We start from the raw sequence: 14,009 nt of genomic DNA on the forward strand, positions 1-14,009 counted from the left end.
ACAAAAATTCTTTCACCATTAAAATGTTACTTTGTCTATGAAGTAACATTGGCTACATTTTTTTCATATTTTTTACGCAAACGAAGTCGCGAGAAACAGCTAGTATCATACAATAACAGTAGCTTTTATATTATAAAGTGAAAAAAGGTATTAACCAGCGAAAAACTTGTCAAAGAAAATAAATTTCAGGTTTGTTATTTATCGCAGCATACATTACATTCAGTGTTGTATTTCCACATGTATTGCCTATAGCGAGTATTTTCTACATATTTTAATTACATAAATCTGTTTAACAATGTGTTATATGCAAATGAATCGCTTGTCCGCCTACCGAGCCGCGGGGTCGCGCGGGGAGTTACGTGGGACTGTAACCATAAAATATTGACGCAATAATAAACGTGAGAAGTTACATTTTATACATTACTTTAGTAAGGAACGTATGTTCTAGAATCAAGATGATCAAGTAACAAGATTAAACTGCTGCAGACTACGAAGAAACCGAAAGAATATCCTAACTGCTAAGTAGTTGCGTTGAAGTTGCATTAATGGATGTCGCCAGGGGATAGAGGGGTTACCTGATCCTCCTAAAAACTGAAATAAGGTAACATCGATGTAAAACTACCATATTCATGGTAACTGCTCTTAGACGTAGTGTAAATTATCGGCTGGCGACGACTCTGTAATCATTATCTTTTGTAACAAATGAGGGAAATATTATCAAAAAAGATATAATTCGTTCTGTCCCTTCGTTGCCTTGTATTAAAAAGAACAAGAAGAATAAACCTAGAAGAACTATTTTAGTATCTCCTTTATTTAAGTATGCTTATCAAAATATTGGCGAAGAAATTATATTACTACAAAAAATATATCATACTTAACACTAATTATATAAATGCGAAAGTTTAGATGGATGGATGTTTGTTGGAGTTTGTAGCTTAAACGGCTAATTGGGTTCCAATTAAATTTGGTATAGATGTAGAGGACATTCTGGAACACATACACGCTTTTGTTGTTTTAATTCCACACGGACGGAGTCGCGGACGAAAGTAATGCAAATATCATTGTATTTATTGCGTTAGTAGATTACGTTTCGATGGTTGGAGATGCATGTAAATGTAAACTCAATTATCGATCAAACGAAGTCAAATCTATTATTACAAAACTTTGTTGCTATTCGTGACTGTCTCCAGTACAGGGATGGATTTATAGTACACTTTAAGACGAGAATCCTGGATTAATAGTTTTAGAAAAGTGCTCTTCAAGGATTTCTTCAAACCGATTATCGTTATATGAAAAAACTAGCTTTAGCCCGCGACTCTATCCGCGTGGAATTAAAAAAAAACAAAAGTGAGTAGCCTTTGTTCTTCCAGATTATCCTCTACGTCTATGCCAAATTTCATCGAGATCTGTTCAGCAGTTTAGGTTATAAACTCTAACAAACATCCATCCATCTAAACATTCGCATTTATAATATTAGTAAGAACTAAGATTAACTTGAAGTACTAAATCGGAACATTAAATGTAAGTCAGCAAAATTATTTCTAATAACAAAAAGTGTTAATTAACATGGATAAGAACATTTCTAAAAGTGATTAGAGAAACAAAAAGGCAATATAACATCAAACGCCAATCATAAATAATCTATTTCTCATAAGACCACATCCATACTTTCCAACATTGACCAAGCAATGAATAGACTAACGATCGCAAATGACTCCGCCTCTTGTTTAGTGATGGTAAGAAAGTTTCGACGTCTGTTGACCAAGAAAGAGCTAATGCGTGTTACAAAACGTCCGCATTCAAATGATGATCTCATACGACTTAAGAAAACAAGTACCGTAAAAACAAGTAATAACGTCTATACATATGTTTTGCATGACAATGAATTGTTTAAATTTTTACTACGTTTTGAGGTTAATTAACTATAAGTGTATGATTTAGGGATTTAACTTGGAAACTGTATAATTTAAGTACAATATAATGGATAAGAATAAATGTTAATTAATATAAAGCTGCATAAAAGAAACTGTTAAAAGAATGTTATATAAACATATTTCGTTAACAGAAATCTTGAAATATATCTTCTTTCGGAATTGTATCTATACTATTATAATAAAGCGTAAACACACACTTCTTTGTTGCCTAAGATGTCAGCAATTACAGCATACTTTGGAATAATTCCTTTTTGAATAAAAAGGCCTACACTTACGTCACGCTTTAGGCTATATTTTGAAGCTATTAAATTTAGTGGGTAAATAAATTGGAAAAAAATACTAATGTGGGAAAAATACCATAAGTTTCTGCTAACATCAAGAAAGAAAGATTGCTAAGGTTTGTCATGTTATGTCATTTTGACATTTGCTATTGACAATTTGACAAATGTAAACGATAAAATAAAATTTTCATAACTTCCAGACTATTCTCTACATCTATACCAAATTTCATCGAAATCCGTTCAGCAGTTTAGGCTACAAACTCTAACAAATATCCATCCATCTAAACTTTCGCATTTATAATATTAATCTGATTAATTCGTTTCCTAAATACGTCCCATGTCTATAATTTCAGTGATCGTTGAGAGAATGAAGGAAGCTCGATCGTCGGTTCACCTTTGCGATTCTCTCCATTACGATGCAATCCACATCGAGCTAGACAACCGCCTTTCCTTTCTAAATAGTTGATATATACTGACCTATAACGTGTTTATAACTAGACTAGCTGTTGCTCGCGACTTTGTCCGCATGAAATTAAAAAGCAATAAAATATACAGCCTATGTTACTCACAGATAAGTTACCTTTCTATCGGTGCAAGAATTTTTAAAATCGGTCCAGTCGTTTTTACGTGAATCGAATACATACAAAAATTCAAAAGTGCAAATCTTTCCCCTTTATAATAATAGTATAGATATAGATATAAAGATAACCACAACCAACTGAAAAAGAAAAGAAAAACAAACTGTGCAACAAAGAGTACGGACCAAGTCTGTAGAAGTTGTTGAAAAAAAAAACCACAACAAACTAACTTAATTATTCGTTAATATCTACCAATAATTAATTTAATACAGCAAGCTGGTATATTATGTTCAATTTTGTGTTATGTAAAATCCATTTAATCTCTATGCTTTTAATTTATTAATTAAAATGATTTGACCAGTTCTCTTTATAATTTTGTAACACAAGTCACTATTTACTTAATCGATTTGTTTGTTTGTTAATAACGGATTGTCGAAATTTTATAAGAATCATTCACCTAAAAATCATTGCAAAAGTAAATAGTTTACATAGAATTTCTAGAGATTTGTTGAACCGTCACGTTCACATTACACAATAGATAAGGAACCAGTATTTATTCAAAAGTCGAAACCTCATCCACATCAAAACGAAAGTTGGATCCGCGAAGTTATTCAAATTTTACGTTAACTATTCTTATATTATGCAACTTGTTATAACGCTAAAGACCGAGAAAAGTGTGTACAATTGATTTGTATGTTATGTTTGTTTATGTCATAGAATACGGACAAGGTGATTGGTGAAAATTGGGAAAACATTGATTGAAACTTCAAAGATCGCCAGTTGGTTGTTGGTAAATGTTGGACGTGTTGACATTCGTTCAAATGAATTTTTAGATGATTTATTTTTCAACGTTCGTATTGCTTGATGAAAAAAAAATATATTAATAATAACTAAAGTGTTAATACCGTTAAAAAGATTTTGTAATCATAGAAATGGAATGAAAAATGAAGATGTCACGTTTATTTTGTTTATTTCTGCGTTTATTCTGCAAGTCTTTTATATACCTTCCTTAGTACCGGCGTGACAATAGGGCGAGGTGGAGAAATCGCCCAGGGCGCCTTTTGTCGTATTACTTTGTGTTACAGTTAGGTCCGTAGAACACTAGTCCAGGGCGACGGTAATGTAAAACCGGTCCTGTTTTGTTAAATCCATTAAGTCTTTTTACTAAAAATATAAATCTATTATATTATTAAGGACTAATTCAGATACTTAGATAGTATATCTTAGTAATAATAATATATTAAAAATTCCTATATGTTATCCAAATGTTTCTCATACTAAACTGAAAAAAAAATACAATAATAAACGCAATAAAAATATAATCACTTTCAGGATTCTCGAAATCTCCAATAGAAAGAAATATGAGAATTATTTGCCCAACAGTGTTCCGGCACACGACCTACATCCGCGGCTTTCGAGCGACTCCCCTTTGTTATCTTAACAACCTCAAAATTGCTTGTACTCGGTTAATATCTATACTAATATTATAAAGAGGAAACATTTATATTTTTGGATTTTTGTATGTATAGAAATAATTCAAAATCAGCTGAGCCGATTACAAAAATTCTCAGAGAAAGGAACTCAAAAAATTAAACATGCGTTATCGGATTTTTTGCTTACATTTTAATTTTTGCTTTTTCATAAAGTATTTTGACGTAATTTGGATTCTGGCATTTCAACCCTTGTCGTAGTAATTTTATACATTTGGACACCGTTAATGTCAGAAGATACATATAGTAGTACAAGCTTTCGCCCGGGACTCCGTCCGCGTCGAATTAAAAAAAAAACAAAAGTAAGCAGCCTATGTGTTTTTCCAGACTATCCTCCACAACTATGGCAAAATTTATCGAGATCCGCTCAACCGGCTACAAACTCTAACAAACATCCATCCATCCATCTAACTTTCGCATTTATAACATAAAGTTAGATTTTTGTATTTATTATACCATTTATTTAAAGTTGCTCTTAATTGACGCCTTCTGTGTGGTCGTGGTTTGCGGGGGCGTACATTCTGCCAACAGATGTTAAAGCGGGCTCTACCAATTTCGTGCCAGTGTTTTACAAGGGCAAATTTTAACATTTTAAAACTATGTAAAGTGTTAATAGCTCGTATTGACGCGACGTTTTGAAATAACATTTAATAGGCAAGTGTATTTGAAAGTCTGCGGTTTTGTCGAAGGCCTGTCTAATTGAAGCTCACGTCAAGTTACACAAAAACCATTTTTTTAAATAAAATCTAGACATTGAATAAGATTTTGCACATTCCTAACCTTGCTTTTCTTAAATCGACAATTACAAAAAAAAAATGTTACGCCAAGTAACGCCATCTAGTGAAGTTAAGTTGAAATTTGTACGGAGAAAGTTGACTTTAAGGTCTTGTTTCCAACGTTTGGTTTTCAATATTTTTTTATCAAAAACGTTTGAACAGTTACTATGTAAAGGCGATTGACGTCACAAAATGTACTTAATCGTGGCCATACTACAGACACGTCAAAACATTTGTACAAGGGAAATAAATCGTTTTCGTTTCCATTACAGTAATCTAGGGTTGTCACATTTCGCAAAAAAGTAAAATCTTTGGATAAAAATTATGATCGAATTTCAACCAACGGGCGAATATTACAAAATTATTTTAAGCATTCTTAGGTATGAATGGAATTTTCATAAATTAATAAGTAGTTTATTTCCCTTGTTCAGAATACAATCCAAACTCGAAGTGTTTCAAGTCTGACCCTTGTTTACTTTAGCCCGTGGCGATTGTTTGTGCTGTGTTGGACGCTCTGTTCAAACTTGAATTCGTGGGTCGTGTTTGTTTTTAGATAAAGTAGAGAGGTTTATATTTTGATGTGATATTTGTTATATATTTAATCCACTAGTATTAAAGTATTATAAGATACTAGCTTTCGCTCGCGACTCCGTCCGCGTGGAATTGAAAAAATACAAAATAGCCTATGTGTTCTTCCAGACTATCTTCTACATCTATGCTAAATTTCATCGATATCCATTCAGGCGTTTAGGCCACGAAATCTTACAAACATCCATCCATATAAACATTCACATTTATAATATTAGTATTCGTAAGATTACATAAAATTAGAAATAAAATTGTTTTCGATGCTACTGTAGGATAATGTGGGTAAAATTTTCCGTTACGCGTAGTGAATTGATTCCCTGCGAATGACCCTATAAAACGTAGAGTAATATTTAAATGTTGGTAACCAATGCGTCCTTTCTCTAGTTACATGATAGGTAAGAAGGTTAAATGATCAAACGAGAAGTGCTTTGCGCCAACGATTTGTCTCATTAAAAATTAACATATAATATGAGCAAAGCTGGGTTGTCGTAGTTTCTATTTATTATCACCACCTCACTACACATCACCACTGAGGGGCTAAAAGCCTACCCTAACAAGGAGTGACTAGGCCACAGTTAACCACGCTGGACACCAAGTGCGGGTTGGTCGACTTCCCACATATCTTTGTGATTTCTCTGATATGTGCAGGTTATATCACTGTTGTGATGTTTTCCTTCACCGTAAGAACGTCGGATACATTATGTACAAGTGGAATTCGAAAAATCGAAAATCACATTGGTACATGGCGGAATTCGAACTTAGGACCTGTAAATTACAAGTCAAATGCTCAAACCCCTGAGCCACCGACGCTCTTTTACTTTATCACTGGCTTTCGCCCGCGACTCCGTCCGCGTTGAATTAAAAAAAAAACAAAAGTGAGTAGCGTATATGTTCTTCCAGACTATCCTCTAACATCTATGCAAAATTTCATCAAGATCCGTTCAGCCGTTTAGGCTACAAACTCTCACAAACATCCATCCATCCATCCATCCAAACTTTCGCATTTATAATATTAGTAATCTACAAAGGTGTTAGATCAAAGTAAGTAACGTAATTCGGAAACGTATTTCATGAAGTTATCGAAACAAAAACACTAACAAATTAAAAGTAACTGGAAAACCGGCTATTAATAACAACGTTTATTGACTAACCGTTACAATTATTTAACCGTTAACAACGGTTGCGACGAGTGGTTTATCTATAAAGGGGAAAGATATATATTTTCGTATTTTTGTATGTATTGCATGTATAGGCTATATTTTCATTATTATTCCTTTATTATACGCGGACAAAGTCACGAGTAACAGCTATTACTACATAAATATAGTTTACATCGCATTGGTTACTTATGACAATAACGTCTCGATTGCAATAAGTAATAATTACATATAAGATCCATTAATGTAATCTTTTTTATTCGTTATTGAAATAATTTCAATAGAATCCCAAGTAAATTTGTCCTTACATTCGCAAAACATTCTCATTCTGTGCCAGGATTTTCGTAACTCATCAGTCATGGTCAATTCTTCGAGAGTTAATTCGATTAGCCGGTGACGTCTAATAGAATTACCGTATTTACTAACGTGCTGACTGAGATTTTTGCCCTACCTTTCTATAACCTCGTAACTATCATTATAATTATTCAATAATAAAATATTCATACAAACACACATCTTTTCTGTAAATCTAAAATACTTTAGTCTTCTATTGAAAAGTAACCTCTAAACATTTTAATACTTCAACACAAATACTAAATTCATTAGACAAAAAACATGAATAAACTAGAAGCACATAATTAACTAAGACAATTATGAAATAAAAATAATTACAGTAATCTTACTAATATTATAAATGCGAAAGTTTAGTTGGATGGATGTTTGTTTAAGTTTGGAGCCTAAACAGCTGAAAGTCCCTTTCCAGTCCCAACTTTTTCTTATAAGAGAAGGATTGGAAGGGAATGTGGATTTGACGGTGGAAGAGACGCAAAGGAAGAGGAAATATCCTCTTTATGTGCGTCTACTCCTCCGTCGATTACGGGTAGGCGACGCATCTGCAATTGCGGATGTCTATGGGCAGCGGTCGCTTCGCCATTTTGGCGGATTTAGATGGCCGCTTGCTCATTCGCCACCTTTTTGTATATAAAAAAAGTATCTGGATGAAATTTGACGTAGGTGTAGATCATAGCCTGGAAGAACACCTAGGCTATTATTTTTTTTATTTAACGCAGACAGAGTCGCCGGCGATGGCTAGTATTATACATAAAATATCCTACAAATCGTAAGATATGAAGCAATTGGAAAGGAAGAAACTGAGTTTAATTAATATTATGCAAACTGTACGTAACAGATAATGTAATATGTTATTTTTGACGATTTTCCAAACGAAGGACGAATGTTGATGACCTCTAACTCGGTTTTCGTACAAACACAAAAACAAAACATACTGGGATTATTTTAATGTTATTTAAAAAAAAAAACAGAGATATAACAGGAGAAATACGTCAAATGAATATGGATGAAGAGATTTTTATAGATTAAATCTTACTAATATTATAAATGCGAAAGTTTAGATGGTTGGATGGGTGTTTGTAAGGGTTTGGAGCCTGAACGGCTGAACGAATTTCGATGAAATTTGGTACAGATGTTGAGGATAGTCTGAAAGAACATATACTTTTTTTTTAAAAAAAACACGCGGACGGAGTGGCGGGCGAAAGCTAGTCAATTATAAGCTAGTGTTTATAAAAGTTAAATGTAGAATTAAATTAATCTTTACATGTGGCCAGTGAACTGAGTCCGTTTGCATTTAAATTTCGAATTTGATTTTTATTGTCGATTAACATAATATTTACGTTAAAATTTCAATATAAATTGGTGGAATGTTTCGCAACACATCTGAGCGGAAGCTTTATGAATAACTGCATTCTATTTTGCATCATTTTAAAATATAAGGCCGAGTACACACTTAAGGAATTCTAAAAAACATCGTAACAAAGAAATTTCCTATTTCTTTGCCTTTAAACAACATCTGTGATAAATCCCAATTATTTACTTACAACGATGTAATTTTTGATTACCATAGATATAAAAAAAATGATATTTTAATTCAGTTCCGCGTGTTTTATTGTACAGTATACTAGTGTGTACCTGCCCTAAATGGCCATATAATGAAATCAGCAGTGTGCAACTGCATCTGAAGACGATTATCACACTTGGCACATCTCACTGTGAGAAAAAAGAAATAGAGCGTTCGCGTTTCGTAATGTGATATATTGTGTTCGGCGTTCACTTCATCCGTTCCGTACTGACGATTCACATTTATAACTCCCCGCACAGCCGCGTTGTGGAACGGTCTGTCCTCGGTGGTATTTCCAAACCAATACGACTTACGTATACTTCATGCGAGCCTACAAGTTCCTCAAAGGCTGGCAACGCTTCTGTAGTTCCTCTGGTGTTATGTACATGGGCGTCATTGACCACCTTTATGTTACCGCCGCTTGTTTCCCCCCCTTCTCTTATAACATAAAAAATAAAGGCGAAAATATACATGCCAGTAAAATGTACCTGGTATGCCAGGTACTGGCACAATACGTTTACATGCCAGTATGCATGACATGAATCAGTGTCAATTTTCGCACATTCTTATCCTCCCCCTTTTTAAACGACTTCCCAAATTAAGGAGGTACTTAATTCGTCTGTAAGTTTTTTTTAGCACATTTCAAAAAATTAAATATGCTAGCTTCTTGCATACATCTAGAAGTCGATTATTTAAGAAAACGATAGATTAGCGGTCACAATTTATTTAATAAAATTTTAATTATGACGTCACCTTAGATTACTTTCAAACAATTTCTCAATCTAGTATTATGCGATTGGTAAATTATATAAAATTTTTCGCATTTGCATATTTATGATTTTAATAATGATTAAATTGATGTTATTAATGTAACTGAATGAAGCCCGCTACACAGTTTTGAACGGTGACTGCTTATTGAAGACTGAAAGTTTGTAGCCGACTTATGGCCAGTTTGTCAGATATGTTTAATCAATCGTTAGTGTTTTGGTTCTATAGATTCTTGAAATGCGTTTCCGAACTATGTAACTTGATTTGTACTCCTTAGAAAATTTAATTTAACCTAACAATAATGAATCACTAAGTTACGATATATAACGTCAGTAACCCAGCATTAGTATGTGAACCAAAATGTTAGTGGTTAGATTCCAAATGTAATCATACTGATATTATAAATGTTTAGATGAATGGATGGATGGATGTTTGTTAGAGTTTGTAGTTTTAAAGGCTGAAGGGATTTCAATGAAATTTGGTATAGATGTAGAGGATAGCCTGGAAGAACATATAGGCTACTCACTTTTGTTTTTTTTTTAATTCCACGCGAAAGGAGTCGCGAGCGAGTCTAGTTTAAAATATTTGTGGAAACTATGCCAAAAATTTATTGCTCTATCTGTATTCATAGAGAATGACAGATAATTAAAAATGCCATCATAGGTATGGAAAATTCCTTCTGTTTCATGACCTTCGTAAGGTCTGTTTGGCACGGGTTTAGGCAATGCTCCAAGTTTGGAGATTGTTTAAAATAAACATGTATCATGATGAAATTCTACTTCAGAACTCATTACATACGTGTTGGAAGAAGGGGAAACAAAATTATCTAGTCGTATAATACTTATTAGTTTTTTAAACTCAGTAGTTTTTACTTGAATCAAATACAGACAAAAATACAAATCTTTCCTTTTCATATAATAATATGTATATGTATAATAATACGTCATGCATATAATAATATGAAAAGGAAAGATTTGTATTTTCGTCTGTATTTGATTCAAGTAAAAACTACTGAGCACATTTAAAAAAAAAACTTTTACCATTACAAAAACAATTTATCTATGAGTAACATAGCCTATATTTTTATTATAGCTTAATTTTAAGCGGACGTAGTCGCTAGCAGTGGCTAGTAGTTGGTAATTTGACAAGTTAGACAATAATTATTTACTTTTGATAGTCATTTTTTCGTTGACAAAGCCTAATACATCGTGTAGCATAAAAAGCGTATTTTGAAGGTTGAATTATAATATCCGATAGGACAAAGAAAATCTTTAATATACGAAACATATTAATGCTATATAATATAGTTACAAAATCAACATAGTAATCTGCAATGCATGTAAAAAACATCTTCGTATAAGTAATCAAATATTTTTTACGAGGTCGTGTGTTCGTGAAAGGCGTGAATCGTCAAATGTGCTTTACCGAAGTGTGGATAAGCATGCGAGAAAGGCTTCGATTATGACATAGACTTTCTCTAATATTAAAATTCATCATCAAAATGGCTAATAGGACTTTGTCACAGTAAGTCTATAGCGCTGATTGCTATATTTTTTAAACAAAAAACATGCGGCTATTCATTACTATTACTTATGTCTCTGTAATCAATTACTCTTATTTCTAGAAATGGAATTTATAAACGAACTAGCTGTGGCCCTCGACTTCGTGTGTACGAAATTATGAAAATATTAATTACGAGTAGCTGTCTTCTACGTTTATCCTAAATTTCAGCGAAATTCATTAAATCGTTCTATATATGAAGTAACAAACATGCATCCATCCAAACTTTCGCATATAAGTCAATAAGATTTCTTATAACAAAGTTATGTATGAAAAACCCGAATAAAAAAAAGAAATTGCCATCTTCCAATAAAGCTCCGATATAGTTTATTCTGATAGCGACCCAATAAAACTCCAATCTTAACGCTCTATTAATTCCCTTCGGCTTCAATAAAATTCATAAAAGACAAAAAGACTAGAAAAAATTGTGTTCAAGATTATTAAAATAATCTTCACAATCGAATACCAGACATTAAAAAATCGCAAGAATTTTGCCATCGAGTCATAGATTCTCTGCCTACTTTTAGTTACTAGCGTAATAAAGACCTTGTAGTATGATATCCGTACTCGATGTTTGTAATTTGTAATATGAATGTCTCGTACACTGACCCTGCACCTTTCACCGATGTATCGTATCTAAGCCGTAATATCGATAGAAGACAATCGTGTACAAAAGCTTTGAACAATGCCAGTAATAGATAAAGCAAAGAGTAAGAATTTCTATACAAATAAATGCGATCTTTTTCATACGAGTTTTAAATCCCTGAAACTCGCAAATAAATGATTATTTATTAATTACAAATCTAATTAAGGAGGTGTTCGATGTTCAACTTAACTACCATAATCTTAAGGTTTGTTTTTTTAGTGACTGCAACAATGTAATTTGATGGACAATGCCTATTATGTATTAGTCACATTGAAGAGTTGATACATAATGCATTCTTTATAAAAAGAGATCATTACGCAGTCTAGACAGACGGAAGGCTGAAAATTTGGACTAAACATTAATGACTGTTAATGTAGGGCCAGGGAACTAGCGGGAGGTAAGGTGTAAGAAATGAAATTAAATAATTTTTTATCTTATTTATTTGGTTTTTTACTTTTGAAAACATTCAATTTTACAGCAGCATCATCATCATCAACTTGCCCTTATCCCTTATGGAGGGTCGTCCTATCTGAAACCACTCCTTTCTTAAGCATATCCTTTTTCACACAATCCATCCATACTTTCTTCGGTCTTCCTCTTCCTTTTAGCCATCCACATTCATTCTTAACATTTTCTGGTTTATGTCCCCATCGTCTCGTCGCATAACATGTCCATACCACGCTAACCTTTTGCTTTTCAATTTCTCCACCACTTCAAATTCTTTACAAGCATTTTCCATAAATGTCAAACACTTCAAACATAATGTTAATTAACTGAGAGTTGTTTGCTTTTGTTTGAGTAAAAAGGAAAGTTATTCTCGTTTTGACCTTTAATTATAAATGTCTAACTTATTTGATATTTAAACTACATTGAATGGCAGTGCCTGTAGGCAATAAAATGGGGACGCGAATATAAGAGTGGGTTATCACTGCTAGAACACACAATGTCAGAATGTCATATATTTTTAATCTATTATAAAAATAAACCAGGAATATTTTTTGTCTAGGAGCATCGTATAATAACAGACAGCAAAGAAATTAAAGTTAAAGTTTGAATTATATACATTTTAGGTTAAGTGCACAAAAAATTAAATTTTAAAATCATTTTTTGTGAAGTAAACGCGATTGCTACGGCCATACAAGATTTCGACCTTGCATAATATCTTTGTAAGACGGAATATAATGGATGCTAGCAAAATGTTCACGCCCCATTAACTTATTGCTTAATTTTCTTATAATTGTACACGCAATTATAAATACGATAGATTAACATAGGTCAACCAAAATTAAACATCCCGGCTTTACTTGCGTGGAAATAGAATAGTAAGAAAAATATGAAAATACCGAGGTTTTTTATTCATAGTAAGGGTATTTATTAGTTAATATTTTTTTAGTTTTGTAGTTTGTAGTTCATTTGAAACAAACAATGATATCTTACTAATATTATAAATGCCAAAGTTGCACGGATGTTTGTAGCCTAAACTGCTAAACAGATTTCAATTAAATTAGGCATAGATATAGAGGACAGTCTGGAAGAACACATAGGCTAATTGGTTTTCATTATGGGCGTCCGAAATCGTGGGTGAAAGCTAATATTTTTATAATATTAGTACACATTTTAAAACACAAATATTCTACGTATTTTGAATTAGAAAAAAAGTTTTTTTCGAGTTCAGCTCGGTGTCTATCAATGCGAAAATGATTTTAACAGCTTGCTAAATATTTACACTGGAATGCAAACATTTCAAAGACAAGGTCGTTCCTGTGATGCAATAAAAAGATCTCATGAGATATTACTCATAACTCTTATTTAACTTTAAATGTAGCTCTTTTCATCTTTTAGTTTTTCACCTGTTTTATTACTTTTTAAGTGGCGAAACTATTTTTGTATTCAATTGTTTATTTTCCTCGCAAACACGAGGTGCTAAAGATAAAAAATAATTCTCTACCATTTATTTTTGTCTCGGAGTGTACACTTTCATTGCAACAGAAATATCTTTTTCGACCTTAAAAAATTTAAAAAAAAGAGAATTCATGTTACCAATTACTTTGACAAATGTTCGATACGCACGTAAACAATACATATAAGAAATAATTCGTATGGGAAATGTTCTTTAGAAAGTATATTGAAAGAGCACGCGATGGTATCGGCCGGGAATCGATCTGAGACAATGGAGCGATCGCTTCCGTTGATCTATTCATCATTAACTTGCGTAATGCATTTATAACAACGCAATTTGATAATTCTTAACATTAACTACATGTTAATAAACATAAAGGAGACATCTCTACAGCCACCCAATCCTGCATACTTGTA

General features: G+C 32.7%; 1 protein-coding gene across 2 annotated transcripts in view; it reads right to left on the reverse strand.

The window, feature by feature from the left end:
• LOC106107679 (fibroblast growth factor receptor 3-like) overlaps positions 1 to 14,009 on the reverse strand; it is a 69,547-nt gene that overhangs the window by 36,759 nt on the left and 18,779 nt on the right. The gene's annotated exons all lie outside the window — the stretch shown is intronic.

The sequence above is a fragment of the Papilio polytes genome, unplaced genomic scaffold (genome assembly GCF_000836215.1).
Source record: "Papilio polytes unplaced genomic scaffold, Ppol_1.0 DF821956.1, whole genome shotgun sequence".
Classification (NCBI taxonomy): Eukaryota; Metazoa; Arthropoda; class Insecta; order Lepidoptera; family Papilionidae; genus Papilio; species Papilio polytes.